This window comes from Callospermophilus lateralis, chromosome 19 (genome assembly GCF_048772815.1).
Source record: "Callospermophilus lateralis isolate mCalLat2 chromosome 19, mCalLat2.hap1, whole genome shotgun sequence".
In the NCBI taxonomy this organism is placed as follows: domain Eukaryota; kingdom Metazoa; phylum Chordata; class Mammalia; order Rodentia; family Sciuridae; genus Callospermophilus; species Callospermophilus lateralis.
The window spans coordinates 21,486,858-21,505,659 of record NC_135323.1 but is presented as its reverse complement, the minus strand read 5'-3'; the positions used below and the strand labels follow the sequence as shown (position 1 = coordinate 21,505,659).

The window sequence follows — 18,802 nt, the reverse complement described above, 5'->3', positions numbered from 1 at the left end:
CTCTTGCTCCTGATGATATATATTTTGATCTCTTAGGCAGGGAGTTAAAGAAGTATGGTAGAGAAAATTGAGGAAAAAGAGTTGGGGTCCCAACCCCAGCCCAGCCCTCAATGTTTTAAAGGAGCATGGGGGCTCTGGAATTGGTCTGTGTGCATTTGAAATCCTGGATCTGCTTAGGCAGGATTCCTGGGCACAGAAACCCCAGGCTTATCATCTGTAGACTAGAGGTAGTATTATGTCATGGAGGCTAAAAGGAAGTCATGGTATGAAGCTCTTGGCAAGTGCTTGGCTGAAAGAGTGCCTCAGTACTGAAAACCATTGCTGTCACTCTAGAGTTTGGAATTCAGAATCAGAATCCAGCTGGATGTTTTGCTCACAAGGTCACATGGATACAGCTGAGCTCTAGAGGTAGCTTCGGCTGAATCCTGAGCAGAATCTCTAGGTCAAGTGGTCTGTGACATGTTTCCTGCTTTCAGGACTGAGTAAGGCCTCTCCTCTGTTTTTTTGGGGGTTTCTTCTTCATTCCTCTGTACTATTAAGGTTTGGGTGGGCTGTTTCCAACTTTGGCACCAGAAACTTGTCTGGGGCGCCTGGCTACAGCACATTTCCTCCCACATCACCTAATGTTCACTATGTGTCAGGCATTGTGCTAGTCACTAGGACAGTGCAAAGACAGATACAAAAAGACCTTAGAAACTAGAAGACATGTGCATGACCATGCCATTTAACCAGGCGATATTTATTGTCTACCTACTAAGTGCAAGTCACTGTATAACATTATGATGTTATATTTAACAATAAGACTGTGATTTAAGGACAGAAACAGAAATCCAGAGGAGGGAGAGGTAATAGTGATATGGTCATACCCACCCAACCTAGTCCCTGGACTCCAAAAGTGTTGCTGGGGTGGGTGGCTGGATGATGGATGGATGGTTTCTTGTCTGGGACGCCTTTGCAGAGTAAAAGTAGCTCTGGACCTTGCTAAATAGAGTTTACTCACTGGAGAAGGTAGAGCAGAGCTATAAAAATCTGTGAAGCATCTAATCTAGCTATGTTGATTCATATAAGGCTGGAGTGGCAGACTCAAATGGCTATGGGGTCCAAGAAAGAAAAATAAATGAGTTAGAGACTGGGTACATTCTTAGTTGTCTTTTACACATCATTCCTCTTGGTCTAACTTCCACATGTATACTTTGGTAGAGACATGAGTCCCAGAAATGTTCACTATTATATGAAATCCATCAGTGCAAGCACAACAGCTGAGTCTCAGGCTCAGAGACAGGAGGTCTTGGGAGTGGTGAGGACTATGGCAAATTGGGAGTCATGGCCCTATCTAAAGGGGGCAGCCACTTCCCAATTTAAGCCAGTTACTGAATGCAAGAATATGGACCAAGGCTAGCACTATTGTTTCAAAGCAAGCAATATATTTGGACTTTCCCCCCCATGTTTTTTGTTGGTGCATTATAATTTGTGTGTGTGATGCTGGGGATTGAACCCAGGGCCTTGTGCATGCAAGGCAAGCACTCTACTAACTGAGCTATATTCCCAGCCTGGTGCATTATAGTTGTACATAATGATGAGATTTGTTGTTACATATTAATGTATGCATACAATGCAACAATACAATTTGGCCAGTATCACACCCAAGAACTACCCACAATCCCGCTTTTTTTTTTTGTACTGGGTATTGAACAATCCAGGGTCACTGAGCCACATCCCCAGTCCCTTTTTATTTTTTATTTTGACATAATTCTCATTAAGTTGCTAAGGGTCTTGGTAAATTGCTATGGGTAGCCTTGAACTTATTCTGCCTCAGCCTCCTGATTTGCTGGGGTCTGCCATCATGCCTGGTGGAAATTTGGATTTTTTTTTAAAAAATACTTTTTAGTTGTAAATGACACAATACCTTTATTTTATTTATTTATTTTTAAGTGGTGCTTTTGATCAAACCCAGTGCCTCACTCATGCTAGGTGAACGCTCTACCACTGAGCCACAATCACAGCCCTCAAATTTGGATTTTTTAAAGAACAATATCACCTAATTTAAAAACAAATATCGAGTTAAATTTAAAAAGAAATTCTGCTGGCCAGTGGAAACCCATTTTTCAGTTGAATCTGCCAGTTTATGGCCTCTACTTAAGGAACCAAGAGAGGTCAGGTTAGAAAGGTAAGCTGGAGCCAGATTTCAAATTATCTTGAATGCCAAGTTCAGGAGTTTTGATTTGGACTTAGCAAATCATTAACAGGTTGTGTGTCTGTGGTGTGTGTGTGTGTGTGTGTGTGTGTGTGTAAACACACAAGGGAACCATTGGATGCAAGGGTTGGAGGACTCTACAAAGTGGCCTGTGCAAAAAGAAAGAAGCAGTTAAGATGGCAAATTACATTAGTGACAGAAGTTTGTGACAGAGGGGTGCAAAGATGGTGGCAGTAGGACTGGAAAACCAGGTTAGTTGCAAAAAAGACGGAAAGAAATGTGAAGCAGGACAGGGGCACACTCCAAGGATAGAGGCATAAGCAGATTTATTGTCAGGGACCTGACCGGCTGCTCCGCTCGGAGACAGTGGCAGGAGAGGGAGGCAGCAGCAACTCCCCCTTGAGTGTCACCTTTAATAGGCCGGGATCATGGCCGCGCGTTAGCGGCGGATTTGGCCCTGGTCACTGGCATAGCAAGTATCACCTGATTTTGCAGAAGGCAAGTTATTGTTTCTTGAGAACAAAGAAGTGCAACTTTTTATCTGTCAAGGAGAGAACGGAGAGCAGCGAGTCTCTACGGATTGAGAATAAGAACAGTATCCAGAAAGTGGGGGTGGGGGAAGGAGGATGGCTGTAGTTACGCCACCAAAGACTAATATGATAAGGTGGGGACCAGGGAAGTGGCTAAGAGTGGCAGGTAAGTAAAGGTAACCGAGGTTCCAATTGGACTGAGGATGAGCCCTCTGCCTGCGAAGGGGAAGGACAGCCAGTTTGGTTTCAGGGTGACTGAGTTTAGAGGATCTGGATCGGGTGGCGGCCACCTCGTGGAGGGTCCTGAAAACCAGATCTGCCTGGTGGCTGCCCTGCGGCTGAGCGACCCTGGACAAGTCTATTTATCAAACAGCCCCTAGGGACACCCCGCCACGACCCGCAGGGCGGTTATGAGGGTTACAAGGAGGTGGCCAGGCCCGCCCTGGGGAGGTGGAGGAACGATGGCTCCTTACCCGGGGACTCTAGAAGGCTCAGTGTCACCTGAAGGGCCCTGCGCAGCGGGCTGGGTCCTTCCAGAAGTCCCTGCCGCTGCCGGCGGCCGCCTGGGCCCGCCGCAGGCAGCCTCGGGTACCAGAGGACCCGCAGCCACAGGGCGGCCGGAGGTCCCCGGAGAGACCCGCCCCGCTGCCCGCACCCCCTCGGCTCCCGGCCCCTCGACCTTCCTTTCCGGGGCTCAGGTGGGGGCGCCTCCTCCCTTCGCCCTCTAGGATGGGGGCCCCAGGCCGCAGCCCGGCGCGCAACCTGGCCCGAGCGTCCAGCGCCGAGCCCGGAGCCAGCGGGTCGCAATCCCGGAGTCCCGGCCACTCGCAGGAAGCGCGCGCGGCTCCCGCCCACATGGGGCCTCTCTAGGAGCCCGGGGCTGGCGTCTCAGTGGGAATAACCCCTTCTGCTCCAGCAGGCTAAGTGGTTCTCTGGAGTTATTCGTTCACGTTCTTCCCGAGAAGGGCGGAGCAGTCTGTTGTGTCGATTCGGGACCGTTTGCATGATTCTAGGGCCTGCATCTGCAGGGCAGGGCCTGACTGCATGATTGATACCCCGAGTGGCCCTCCTTGAGGGTCTCCTCCTTTAGATTACTAAACCTCTCTGAGCCTCTGCTTTCTTATATGTAAAATAATCGTATTTACTTCAAAGGGTTACTGTAATGAACACCTGTAAATTGTGTAAACCACTTAGAAGAGTGCCATATAGTAAGTGCTCAATAAATGCTAGATATTATTTTCCTCATTTTTACTGCTTCAAAAGGACCCTTGATGGAGGATCAGTTTTGTGACCCGAAAATAAGGATCGTGAACCAGACCTAGTGATGCATGCCTGTAATCCCATAGATCTGGGAGGCTGAGACAGGAGGATTGCAAATTTGAGGCCAGCCTGGGCAATTTAGCCAGACCCTGTCTCACAGTAAAAATAAAAGGTCATGGCGGGGCTTGGTGGCATACACCTATAATCCCAGCGGCTGGGGAGGCTGAGGAGAATCACAAGTTCAAAGCCAGTCACCAATTTGGCAAGGCCCTAAGCAACTTAGAGAGACCTTGTCTCAAAATAAGAAATAAAGGGAGTGGCCTTGTCCAGCACCTTTTTATTTCCTCGTGTGGTCGCCGCCCCGCTCCCTTCAGCCTCCAGACCGCCGTTTTTCTTGAGACCAAACACCATGCCTTCAATTAAGTTGCAGAGTTCTGATGGGGAGATATTTGAAGTTGACATAGAAATTGCCAAACAATCTGTGACAATCAAGACCATGTTGGAAGGTTTGGGAATGGATGATGAAGGAGATGATGACCCAGTTCCTCTACCAAATGTTAATGCAGCAATATTAAAAAAGGTCATTCAGTGGTGCACACACCACAAGGATGACCCCCCTCCTCCTGAGGATGATGAGAACAAAGAAAAGCGAACAGACGATATCCCTGTTTGGGACCAAGAATTCCTGAAAGTTGACCAAGGAACACTTTTTGAACTTATTCTGGCTGCAAACTACTTAGACATCAAAGGTTTGCTTGATGTTACGTGCAAGACTGTTGCCAATATGATCAAGGGGAAAACTCCTGAGGAGATTCGCAAAACCTTCAATATCAAAAATGACTTTACTGAAGAGGAGGAAGCCCAGGTACGCAAAGAGAACCAGTGGTGTGAAGAGAAGTGAAATGTTGTACCTGACACTGTAACACTATAAGGATTGTTCCAAATACTAGTTGCACTGCTCTGTTTATAATTGTTAATATTAGACAAACAGTAGACAAATGCAGCAGCAAATCAATTGTATTAGCATAATATTGTCCTTATTGCATGTGTAGTTTGAGTACAGACTCCAGACCTATGGCTGAATTTCTTTTAGTGTGAGAGAAAGTTTCTTTTTTTCTTTACTCTGAATAAAACTGAACTGTGGGTTCTCTGTAGAAAGTGGCATTTTGGGCTTTCCCTCCTTTTGTAAAGCGATTTCTGCCTAGTTTATTGTCCAGTTAATTTTAGTGAGCTTTTAAAAGTTGGCATTGTAAATAAAACAACTTGCAAAAAGTTTTCTGAAATAGAATTAACAAAATATTATCTTTATTCATGAGTTGGAAACTGGAAAAAGGCTACTTGAAGTAAATGTTCTGAGTTGGGGTTGTTAGGATTTCTTCCAGCCTCCTGGAGTCGAGCAGTACCACTGGGATTGATTTGCCTGTATGTAGCAGGATTCCCTTAATTGGACCGAAGGACTCGGGTTTTTTGTTTGTTTTTTGTTTTTTTAATCAGCTTTGAATATGTTGCCTAGAGACTCAGTTATTACCCAGTTTGTGGATTTGGAGGGGAGAAATGTAACTAGATAGTTTGATAGCTTTTCAATTAAAAAAGACACTTCATTCATGTGGTATGTCATCTTTTATAAATCAGTGTTCCCATATGGGGAAAACTATTCATACTACTTGCATGTAAAAAGTAACTTTTAACATTGAAATATGTGGCAAAATCCAGAAAACATCATAAGTGCAAGATACTTTCAATAAAAAGTAAGTTATGTAGTAGGTAGTAAAAAAAAAAAAAAAAAAAATAAGAAATAAAAAGGGCAGGGATGTGACTCAGTGGTTAAGTGCCCCTGGGCTCAATGCCTGGTACCATATATATGTGATATAGATCTATATCAGGCATGATAATTAATAACAATAATTAATAAATAGCTCTGGGAATGCAGCTCAGTGATAGAACACACCTGGGTTCAATCCCTAGTACCTGCCTGTGGGTGAGCACTTTCTATGGGCTAGATTCCTTAGGTGTTTTCTCTCTATTATCTCTTACCGCAGGGCCTTCTGTGAAGGGAGCTTTATTAGTCCCATTTCATGGATTAAGATATTGTGGTTAATCATGGAGTGCATGTCAGAGTCTGATTTGAACTCGTGGCCCCCTAATTCCGAGATGCATGATCTTTCTTCCCCACATTGCATCTGTGATTTGGGAAACTTTTTTTTTAGGAAATTCCAGACTAAAGCATCCATCCCATGGATGTCTAGTTAGTCAGAGCTGAGGAGGGCTGTACAAAATCACCTAATTCCTACAACAGGATAAAAATCCATCAGGAATGGGGCTGCTGCCCAGAGAGGACCCCAATCTTGCTTGAAGATCTTATGATCTGGGCTGGGGATGCAGCACTTGCCTCACAAGTAGAGCACTTGCCTCACACATGTAAGACACTGGGTTTGATCCTCAGCACCACATAAAAATAAATAAACAAAATAAATGTATTGTGTCCATCTACAACTAAAAAATAAAAATAAAAAAATTAAACAAATGTGTTAAAAAAAAAATCTCTTGACCCTGAGACCAAGCAAGAGATAGACAAAGAAAGAGAGAGAGGGGCTTGAGTAAGCTTTTTAAGGATACAGTAAAAGCACATTTTGATGTGCAAGCCTGATATTTCACCTAACTAGTGGAGGCTTTGGAAGAACAGACATCACCTACTGGCCATTTCTTCCTGTGTTCCCTGCTCAGGGTCCCTCTGGGCAATTTCCACATGGCTCCATGTTAGAGCCTCTACAGGGCCTCCATTAGAGTCTGGAGGCCTGGAGAACATGATCAGCCTCTCCTTTCTTCCTTTCGTTCCCTGCAGATCTTGGACCCTAGGAATTAGCCGGCAGTCATAGAAGGGGGCAGGTAAGGGGAGAGGAATTTCTCACTTCCTTGCCTTTGGCCATGAACCTCTGTCTGGTTCAAGCTTTGAGCAGGCAGATGTTGCCCATCTCATCTTCTCAGCACCCTAACCCTTGAGACAGCTTGGGGCTTTCCCCAACAACCACAAGAGAGTGGTTTTGTAAAGCTTCCCTGTTGGCGGCGCTTTCCTTGCATCAGGTTATTTCCTGTGGGCAATGTCAGGGAGTGAGCATCCCTCAGAAAGCACAAGGACCCCCCAAAGAGCATAATACATCTCTAGGTTCCGACTATGTACACTTTCTTAAGAGCAAGAAAAATCATATCCATACTGTGTGTGTGTGTGTATTTGATGTTTGATTTTTAAAATTTTATTGGTTATTTTTAGTTATATATGGCTATAGATTGATTATATGTACTTTTAATAAGTTTTTTAAAAAATGTTTTTTGGGGCTGGGGTTGTGGCTCAGAGGTAGAGCACTCGCCTATCATGTGTGAGGCACTGGGTTCCATCCTTAGCACCACATAAAATAAAATAAAGACATTGTGTTCACCTATAACTAAAAATAAATACTTTTAAAAAATTAAAAAATGTTTTTTTCGTGCTTTTTTTTTTTTTTTTTTTTTTTTAATGGGTCTTTACTATGTTGGATAGGCTGGTCTTGAATTCCTGAGCTCAAATGATCCTCCTATCCTATCTCCGTCTGCTGAGTAGCTGGGACGACAGGTGTGTGCCACCGTGCTCAGCTTCCTTGAGTTTTTCTTTTTCATCTCTTTTTATATTTTGAAAATACAAATCCTTGTGGTCCTTGCAGACTGCGTTAAACAATAGTTCACAGTAGCCAGCATCCTTGGGTAAGGCTATAACTCTGAACTTAAATTTCTTCAGCATGAAATAGGAGTAGCAGCCACAGGTGTAGTGGTATATGCCTGTGATCCCAGTGACTCAGGAGGCTGAGGCAAGGAGGATCCAAAATTCCAGGTCAGCCTCAGCAACTTAGCAAAGTCTTAAGCTCAGTGGTAAAACACTACTGGGTTCAATTCCTAACATGCAAAAGGCTTGGGACACAATGGGTGTTAATGAAAATGGAAGGAAGAGAGTCAAATTCAAGCTCTCTGAGGTTATAGGTCCTAGACCTCTGAGAAAAAGGGAAGGAGGCCCAGCAGATGACCTGGAGCTAGAATAGCTTGAGGCCAGAACAACTTGATTGCCCTGTAAAAGGCAGGCTTGCTCCAAACTCAGTGGGCAGATCTAAAAAAATAAAAAAACCCACCACCCAAAATTCCAAATATTACACCCTGTAGTATGTAACAAAACCCATGTTCAAAGCCAGTGGAAGCACACACCTATAAGTCCAGCTGAGAGGAGGCAAATTCAAAGCCAGTCTCAGCAATTTAGTGGGACCTAATCTCAAAAACTGAAACATTTTAAAGAGGGCTGGGGGATATAAGCTCAGTGATTACACACCAGGTTCCAAATGAACAAAAACAGGAAAACAAAAAATAATAATAAATAAAAAATGCAGAGATGGGTCTGGGGTTGTGGCTCAGTAGTAGAGTGCTTGCCTAGCACGCATGAGGCACTGGGTTCAATCCTCAGCACCCCTATAAATATAAAATAAAGATATTATGTCCACCTAAAACTAAAAAATAAATTTAAAAAAACTGTAGGGATGTAGCTCAATGGTAAAGTGCCTCTAGTTTCAGGCTCTGGTACTGATGGGGTTAGTGCTGCAGACAAAACTCATCTTTTTACTAATTGGATACTTCTAGGGCCACCATGTTTCATTTTTTTGTGAATGTCTGCTGGAGAAGGACAAGGAAGAGGTACTCTGTATCTAGCTAGTAACCCCAGAGAGCCAAAAGAAATATGTTGTAGCTAGTTTTTTCTTGGAGTTCAACCCTGCTTAAAATTTGACATTCTGAGGCTGGGGTTGTTGCTCAGTGGTACAGTGTTTGCTTAGCAGGTGTGAGGCCCTGGTTTGATCCTCAGCACCACATAAAAACAAACAAACAAACAGATAAATAAAGTATTGTGTCCAACTACAACTAAAAAAAAAAAAAATAAATGAATATATACTTTTTTTTTTTTTAAATTGACATTCTATAAATTTGCTATTGGCATTAAGATTGGGATGAGAGGGCTGGGGCTGGGACTCAGTGACAGAGCACTCACCCAGCATGTGTGAGGCACTGGATTCGATTCTCAGCACCATATTAATTAATTAATTAAAGGTCCATTGACAGCTATATATATATGGGGTGATGGGGTTAGAAGATGTAGATGTGGCCCTCTACACCACAGAATACCTCCCCCCACCCCCCAGTTCTGGAGACTGAGCCCAGGGCCTCATATATGCTACACAAGCACTCTATCACTGAGTTACCTCCCCAGTCCACAAAAGAGCATCTTGATGAGGACCCACAGGAGAACTTTATCTGAAGCTTCCCATGAATTATATAACTAATATTTACCTGGGCCTCTAGAAAGCTTGACAAATCCATAACCCACTTTTAGCAATTGCATAAACAGAACTTTATAAAAGATGTTTTGTATGTCAACCCTAGCTAGCTTCAGGCCATAATTTCCCCAAATTTCCTTTGCTATTTATTTTTTATTTTTTATTTTTTTAGTTGTAGTTGGACACAATACCTTGATTTTATTTATTTATTTATATGTGGTGCTGAGGATCTAACTCAGCGCCTCACACATGCTAGATGAGCGCTCTACCACTGAGCCTCAACTCCAGCAATCGCTATTTATTTATTTATTTTATTTTATTTTATTTTTTTTAAAGAGAGAGAGAGGTAGAGAGAGAGAGAATTTTAATATTTATTTTTTAGTTATCGGCGGGCACAACATCTTTGTTTGTATGTGGTGCTGAGGATCCAACCCGGGCTGCACGCATGCCAGGCAAGCGCGCTACCGCTTGAGCCACATCCCCAGCCCCTATTTATTTATTTTTTTATCTTGTTAATGATCCTACTTGATTACTGCTGCTACTATCAGTAACAATGGCCAACATGGAGCAGCGAGAGTCTTATTAGATACCGAGCACATATTGTATAATATGTGGATCTATAAATGCCTCATGTATTTTTTTGAACAAAGCAAAGTTAAATATGCAAGCACAACCACACAATTCCTTCATCATCTTGATGGTGCCCACTCAAAGGTGTGTTTTTTATATCTGAGGCCATATATAATAGAGATGGGCTGCACAACTTTGACTTGTAGGTCTCTTTATGAATCTGTATTTGAAAAAAAAAAAAAAAAACCTTCCAAAGCAAAATAAAATCTCTTTGTGGTCAGAAGCCAGCTGTCTAGTGATGATAACTTGCCAAAACTCAACTTCTAATAGTTCAATGATGAATCTACAAAGAATCAGAGTAGCAAACTAATCTCATGTCCTTTATAAGAGTGATCAGAATCATCACTGATGACAACTTGAACACTCACTCCAAGCCAGGCACCATTCTAAGAGCTCTCATGCATTTACGCATTTAACCCACATGAGCACTCTGTGAAGCAGGAACTATTTTTTGTGGTTATAAGGTTAGGGAAATTTTATACATCTAGTATAAGAGAGAATTTTAATATTTATTTTTTAGTATTTGGCGGACACAACATCTTTGTTTGTATGTGGTGCTGAGGATCGAACCCGGGCCGCACGCATGCCAGGCGAGCGCGCTACCGCTTGAGCCACATCCCCAGCCCCCTAGGGTTGTATTTTAAGAAAACTTCAAAATTTGTGAGATGTATATTCTCAAAGACTTCATCAGCTGGGTGCAGTGGTGCATGCCTGTAATCTCAGTGATTTGGGAAGTTGAGACATGAGGATCACAAGTTCAACAGCAACTTACCAAGGCCCTAAACAACTTGTCTCAAAATTTTAAAATTTTAAAAAGAGCTGGGGGGTGCTGGGGTTGTGGCTCAGTGGTACAGCGCTAGCCTCACATGTGTGAAGCAATGGGTTCAACCCTCAGTACCACATAAAAATAAATAAAGATATTGTGTTCGTCTACAACTAAAAAAAAAAAAAAAAAAAAAAAAAAAAAAAAACTGGGGATGTGACTCAGTGGTAAAGTAATATTCTGGATATTCCCCATCCCACACACACACACACACAAAAAAAAAAAAAAAAAAATTGACCAAAGTTTTATTTGTAAAAGGAAAAAAATAGGAGCATAGTCTGGGTATATAGCACAGTGGTAGAGCACTTGCCTAGCATGTGCAAGTCCTAGCAATTGCTCAATTAAGTAGATTAAGTATTGGCTATGTGGAAGCAATTATGTACAGCCATTAAAATCATGGCTGCAAAGACAATGAAGCAACAAGAAATAACAATAGGCTTTTAAAAGATGCTTAGGGAAATAAAATACTAGACATACCACAATTTGTCTATCTGTTCATCTCTTGATGGACATTTGTGTTATTTCCACATTTTAGCTACTGTGAACCTTCATAAACAAGTTTTTGTGTGGAAATATGTTTTCATTTGTCTTGAGTATATAGCTAGGAATGGAATTGCTAGGTCATGTGACAATTCTCTGTTGAACTTTTTCAGGAATGATGAAAGTCTTTTCCATAGCTTCTATGCCATTTTACAATTCTACTATTAATGTGTGAGGGTTCTAATTTCTTCACATCCTCAACACAACTGGTTATTTTCCATTTTTTAATTATTAAATCTTTTGCAGTACTGGGGATTGAACCCAAGACCTCACATATGCCAAGCAAGCAGTCTACTACTGAGCCACATCACCAGTCCTAATTATTAATTTTATTATAATGATCCCTGTGGGTGTCAAATGGTATCTCATTGTGGTTTGGGGTTTTTTATTGTTATGGTTGTTATTGTTCTTTGTTTTTGTAGTACTGTGGATCCAACCCAAAGGTCTTGCGCATGCTAGGCAAGCCATCATAACTATGCCACACCCACAGCCCCTCACTGTGGGTTAGATTTGCATTTTCCAAATGATTAGCAATATTAAGCATCTTTTTCTGCACTTGTTGGTATTGCACATCTTCTCTGGAGAAATGTCTGCTCAAGTTCTTTGCTCATTTTATAAGGTTGTCTGTCTTTTCACTATTCAGTGATATGTTTTTTGTACTTTGGGTCCTAGAAAATTGTCAGATATTTGGTTTGCTAATATTTCCTACCATTCTGTGAGTTGTTATTTTTCATAAATGTGAGTTGTCTTGATAATTTCTTTTGATATACAGATTTTAAATTGTGATGAAGTCCAGTAAATAATTTTTTTTCTTTTGTTGGTTGTGCTCGTTAAATCCAAGGTCATGATGATTTAGCTCCATTTTTTCTTAAAGTTTTATAACTTTAGGCCTTAAATTTAGGTCTTTGATCTATTTGGAGTTGATTTTGTTTTTTTTTTTTTTTTATGTATATACCGTATGATGTTTATTTTATTTTATTTTATTTTTTAAGAGAGAGAGAGAGAGAGAGAGAGAGGAGAGAGAGAGAAATTTTAACATTTTATTTTTTAGTTTTTGGTGGACACAACATCTTTGTTCGTATGTGATGTTGAGGATCGAACCAGGGCCGCACGCATGCCAGGCGAGTGCGCTACCACTTGAGCCACATCCCCAGCCCCTGGAGTTGATTTTGAATTTCATTTTCTTTTTATAATTATGACTTATAGCAAACAGTTTACTATTTATCATCCTAATGTTGAGTTTCCTTCTCAGATATGTTTCCTTCAGTTAAGAAAAAGAGTCGAATTGAAGAAAAATATCAAGTAAATAACAATACAAAAGAGTACCTGGGTATGGCAATGATTGTAAATAAAAGTTGGGCATTCCTGCAGTCAGATCAAGGGAACAACCAGAGTGATTATTTAGGAGACATGGTAGTCAGGGAAGGCTGGGTGGAAGAGGTAGGATTCAGCTGGATTTCGAAAGTGGGAAGTTCCAGCCCTGAATTAGAAAGTTCAAGACCCCAGATCCCAAGATCTGGAGGACCTGTTTGTTATCTCATCAGTCTAAAGTCCTACTTCTTCATAAATATAAAGAGGGTCATAATGGCTTCTCAGAGATAAAAGAAACAAATGGAATTGGGGTTGTGGCTTAGTGGCAGAGCACTTACCTATCATGCATGATGCTTTCCAGCACCACCGCAAATGAACAAAACAAAAAGCAAAAAGAGACAAATGATTTAATGTGTATGGAAGTACACACTGTAGAATGTTTAATGAATGTGAATTAAATGTGAGTTAACACCAGGGCCTAGACTTTAAGTTGGCTAGCATTTGAGTAGGACCCTAAGAAATGGACAAAATTTGCCAAAGTACAAAGAAGTTCTTCAGAAAGTGAAGGGAGACCTGGCTCAGGAGCAGGATGGTCTTGACTGTGCCAGGGGAGGGATATTTGGTGCCACATGAGAATGGAAATTACCAGGAGAGTATTGTTCAGGCAGGTAGAAAGGTCAATTTGGGGCGGAGTGGGAGGGTACCAGGGACTGAACTCAGGGGCACTCAACTACTAAGCCACAACCCCAGACTTATTTTGTATTTTATTTAGGTACAGGGTCTCACTGAATTGCTTGGCAACCTCATTTTTGCTGAGGCTGGCTTTGAACTTGCAATCCTCCTGTCTCAGCCTCTCAAACTGCTGGGATTACAGGCATGTGTCACCTCACCAGCCAGAAAGGTCAATTTCTTTTTCTTTTTTTTTTTTTTTTTTTAGAATTTTTTTTAATATTTATTTTTTAGTACTTGGCGGACACAACAACATCTTTGTTTGTACGTGGTGCTGAGGATTGAACCTGGGCCGCACGCATGCAAGGCGATCGCGCTACCACTTGAGCCACATCCCCAGCCCAGAAAGGTCAATTTCTGATAGGGAGTTTTTCGACAGGCCCCCAGGGAGTGTGGCCTTCACTGTTTCATAGGCCCCATTTAAAGTTCCTAGGGGTATGCCTGTGGTGGAATTAGAAAGTGTTTTGTTTGCCGGTTTTTCAAGTATTCTTAACTATGTGCAACAATACAATACTCTCCTCCAATTGCCTTCAATCCTCTTTCCAACCCTGAGGCTACACTAGGGCATTTGTTCCTGGAGGTGATTTAGGGACCTCTCTGGAAGATTAGGTCATATGTCAATTGTGGGTAGGAAATCAGTCACATTTGTCTCAGTCTAACTTGGATCAGTTCAAATCTGAAAAGGAAATGAACATGTCGTTTTAATCCCACATTCTCCAATCCCAACATTATACTCCAAATACCATTTAAAAAGTATTTTGGGGGGCTAGGGTTATGGCTTAGCAGTAGAGCGCTCACCTAGCACATGCGAGGCCCTGGGTTTGATCCTCAGCACCACATATAAATAAATAAAATAAAGGTATTGTATCCAACCGCAACTAAAAAATAAATATTTTAAAAAAGTATTTTAAATTAAAAATTATCAAATAGAACATAAGTGTGCAAATTAAATTTCCTTCTTAGTCCAGATAGTCAGTCCTTCCTCCCAGAAACAACTATTATTTCCAGGCACTTAATACCCACCCCAGATAGTCAAGATAGACATAAAAATTGATAGTCTCAAGCTCTTAGAGTTGGAGAACATCTCATCTGCAGGCAACCAACCCTGTCTTTCTGCCAATGAGGAAACTGAGGCCCAGAAATGTGACAGGGTTATTTCAGATCACACCTTCAGATCACATACAGCAAACGTTTGGTCATAAAATTGCATACATACTTTAATTGTATTTATATTTATCTTAGTTAATATAATACATGTTTTATTTGCCCAATTATACATTTTTTTTATAGTGTAAGATTATTTTGACTTTTTTTTTCCCTTTGTGGTACTAGGGAATGAGCCCAAGGTACTCTACCACTGAGCTGTGTCCTTGGTCCTTCTTATTTTTTTATTTTGAGGCAGGTTCTTGCTAAGTTGCCCACACTGGCCTTGAACTTGTGATCATCCTGCATCAGCCTCTCAAATTGCTGGGATTATAGGATGCACCACTGTGTCCAATTTATTTTGACTTTTTTTTTTTTGGTACCAGGGATTGAACTCAGGGGTATTCGACCACTGAGTCACATCCCCAGCCCCATTTTGAATTTTCTTTTTAGAGATAGTGGATAGTGTCTCACTTAGTTGCTTAGCTATTTGCAGTTGTTGAGGCTGGCTTTGAACTTGGGATTCTCCTGTCTCAGCCTCCCAAGCCACGGGGATTACAGGTGTGCACTACCTCACCCAGCTTATTTTGACTTTTTAAAAATATAAAAATTTCATAACTTCAAAAAAAATGTTTTTAAAATCCTTTGTTGATAATGAAGACCATGGAGATATTCTGGTCTTTTAGGAAGATCCATGGGGCCCCAGATGGGCAGGAAAGAGTCTTGGGGGCTGGAAGCAGGCAACCAAAAAGAAAGTAACTGTGGTGATTCAAGAATGAGAACCCAAGGGCCGGGTGGCTGCTGTGAGGCATACCTGCAATCCCAGCGATTTGGCAGGCTGAGGCAGGAGGATAGCAAGTTCAAGGTTAGCCTCAGCAACTTCCTGAGGCCCTAAGCAACTTAGCAAGACATGTCTCAAAACAAAACAAAAAAACAGACTGGAGACATACTTCAGTGGTAAAGCATCCCTGGGTTCAATCCCCACTACCACAAACACACAAGAATGAGACTCAAGGGTTGCTTAAGCAGAAGAGATGGACACCCTGAACAGAGGAGGTGGGTAGATAGCAAGGGTGCCAACACCTGAGGAAATTCTGGCTAAACGGGTATATATATACATATATATGTATATTTCACTACACCAAACTTAACAGGATGATTAACTTTGGTGTAGTGAAATGGAACTGGTGAGTCTGAGTAAGATTTAAGCAAACAGAAAGAAAGAACGAGCAAGGACTGTGCAGCTGGCATCTAAGGATTTTGGAAGTGAGTATACTGAGAATTTTGAGGAAGACTACATAGATGAAGGACTGAGGTCTAAGCCATAGGAAAGCAGCAGTGATGAGGCCGCCTGAGGGTAGGACTTGATGTGAGAAGCTTTAGGGAGCCACAGCAGGTTCTTGAGCAGAGGAGTGACTGGTCCTGGAATCTCAAACTCTCAGAGGTGGAAGGGTCCTTCCAGGTGCTTTGGACCAGCTCTTGTCCCACATTTGAGGACCATATCCTGAAAAGCAGTCCTCAACACACCCTAGAGGGGCATGCATATCTCCAAACCCCATCCTTTCCCACTGACAGCCTTCCCTACCTGCACTTAGGCAGCTGTCCTGGTGAGAAGGCAGCTCGAATGGTGGACAACATCAGCCTCTTCAGCTTCACATTTGATTGTTTTGGAGGTGAAAGGGATCAAACCCCAGATCTCCACATGCTAGGCAAGTGCTCTATCATTGAGCTACATCCCTAGCCAGTTTCATATTTGACCTGTGCATCTCTTCCATGGAGCAAAGCATTGGACTGTGCATATGATTGTGGGTCCCTAAGTCCTCCTGAGTTAACATCTCCTGAGTTGTCTCAGGACATGGTTTTGAGACCCCTGGTTCTCCTGCCTGGTGTGGAAAAGTGAGGCAGACTTGGCTAGAGATGGTCACTTCTTTCTGGGAAAGGAAACAAATTCTTGCCAAGTGCTCAGCAAAATATTATCTCATTTAACCCTCTCATCTCTTGGGTACCAAGACTTGTTCTTTTTCCAAAGAAGTGGAAGCTGGGGTTGAGGGGGTAGCTCAGTGGTAGAGTGCTTGCTTAGCATGTACAACGTTCTGGGTTCAATCTCTAGCCTGGAGGGAAAAAGAGTAGAAACCAAAGAAGAAGCAGCAGCTCAATTTCCAAGAGGCAAAGTCAGTTGCCCAAGAACACACCACCCAGTGAGGATGGCATAGGGTGTGGACCAGTGTCTACTCAAGTAACTCACAGCAACCTGGGCCTTGGAGCATAGGACTTGAATTGAGGGGCCCTGTAGGAATATAGTGAGCCATGACCAAGAACATGGTGGTGGGTTGTTCATGAAAGGCATGGGAGAGTGTCACCCTCATCCTTCTGAGTTCCCCTACCAGGAGTGTCACCTTCATGGCTGCCAGTACCAGCTGACTGTAAGCAAGAGGACATCAGACTGTTGTGTACAGAGAACCCTTCACCTTCCTAGGAGCAGGATTCCCCAAGCTGTTCCCAGAGAAGGATTTGACCTAAATGGGCTGCCCTTCTTTTCTCAATTTCTCTCTCCAGCTCCCAGAACAAGATGAGGGAGAGAATGGAGGAACTGAGAGTTTTACCCTTTGATCCCAAATACACTTGTACTTCTCCACGCAGCACAATGATGGATAGGAGTCATGATGGCTCTGGAACCACCACTCCTGAGTTTCAATCTGGTTTTGTCACCAGCAAGCTGTGTGCAAGAGAGTTACCTTCTTTATCTTTGGGATAGTAGTAATGTTGGTGTCATGAGTTGTCATGAAGGCTCAAGGAACCTGAGCCTGCACATACTTGGAACAGTGCCTGGCACATAGTAAGTGCTTATCAAGACAACCCCTTCAGAAGACATCATTTTCAGGTTGTTTACTCTGAACTTGGGGGATGCAGACTAAGGGTTATCAATACCCACAGTTAAATGGCTGTTGGGACATTAATAACAAAGCCCATTCAGTAATGAAACCACCTCTAAGTCTCAGGATTGAGGACAAAATAAGAGTAAAAAACCCTGGGATGTCAGTGCCCCTTACAGAAAGAAGATACTGACCCACTAAGAACAGATCCCCCCCACCATCCCACCCTCCGGACTGGATATTAAACCCAGAGACATTCTACTACTGAGCTATATCCCCAGTCTGTCTGTCTGTCTTATTTATATACTTATTTATTTATGGATTGAACCCAGGACTCTTAACAACTGAGACATATCCCAGCCCTTTTTATTTTTTTGAGACAGGTCTTGCAAAGTTGCTGAGACTGGCCTCAAATTCGCAATCCTCCTGCCTAGCCTCCTGGTTGTTAGGATTACAGGCATGGGCCACCAAGCACAGCTAAGGTCAGTTTTTGACATGTGAATATTTGGGTCATAATGCCACATCTTTAGATTTTCCAAAGAAGCCCCAAATTAAGATATTAATGTGGGGCTGGGGATGTGGCTCAAGCGGTAGCGCGCTCGCCTGGCATGCGTGCGGCCCGGGTTCGATCCTCAGCACCACATACCAACAAAGATGTTGTGTCCGCCGATAACTAAAAAATCAATATTAAGATTCTCTCTCTCTCTCTCCCTCTCTCTTAAAAAAAAAAAAGATATTAATGTGAAACACACTGTTCATTTGTTTGTTTTTTGAGATGAAGTCTTGCCTAGACTGGCCTTTAAACTCCTGGGCTCAAGCAATTTCCTGACTCAGCCTCCCCAGGAGCTGGGACTACAGATGTGTGACACTGTGCTGGGCTTCTGTGTACTGATTTTTAAGTGTGGCAATAAAATTCAGTTAAAATATCAAACAAAAAATTGTAAGCCAGATTAAACTCTTTGGTGAGCCTCCAAGGTAAAGCTTTCCTGTAACATCACTGCCCTAGGGGCTACCTGCCAATCACTGTTTGTGTATTAGAGACACAATAGTGTATGCAAGAGATAAAGCCCCTTCCCAGGAGGAGTGACATCAGGTGATGAGGGTATGTGGAGGGACAAATAGAGGTAGACAGAGAACACAGAAATATTCTGTTGTGGGCTGAAAGAAAAAGAACAGATTAAGGAGGGGCAAAGGCCCTAAAGTGAGAGTCAGGAGTTGAAGATGGTAGCAGCCAGGGACAAGGGGCAGATGTGCCCTGAGAAGCAAGAAGAGGTAGGGCTGGGCTGCACCACTTTTGCTGGTGGCTACACAGTCTGAATCCCAGATGAAACTTCATTCTTTAACAATATCTGACATTTAGTTTGTCCCATTCCTAGCTCCTACACACCCCTGGAGAGATAACCCTTTGCACATTCTATGACATTCCT

The 18,802-nt window shown here is 42.5% G+C and overlaps 1 pseudogene; it reads left to right on the top strand.

Annotated features, from left to right (window-relative positions):
* Window positions 1-4,367: 4,367 nt before the first annotated feature.
* LOC143638271 (S-phase kinase-associated protein 1 pseudogene) lies at window positions 4,368-5,744 on the top strand (annotated as a pseudogene).
* The last annotated feature ends 13,058 nt before the right edge of the window (window positions 5,745-18,802 follow it).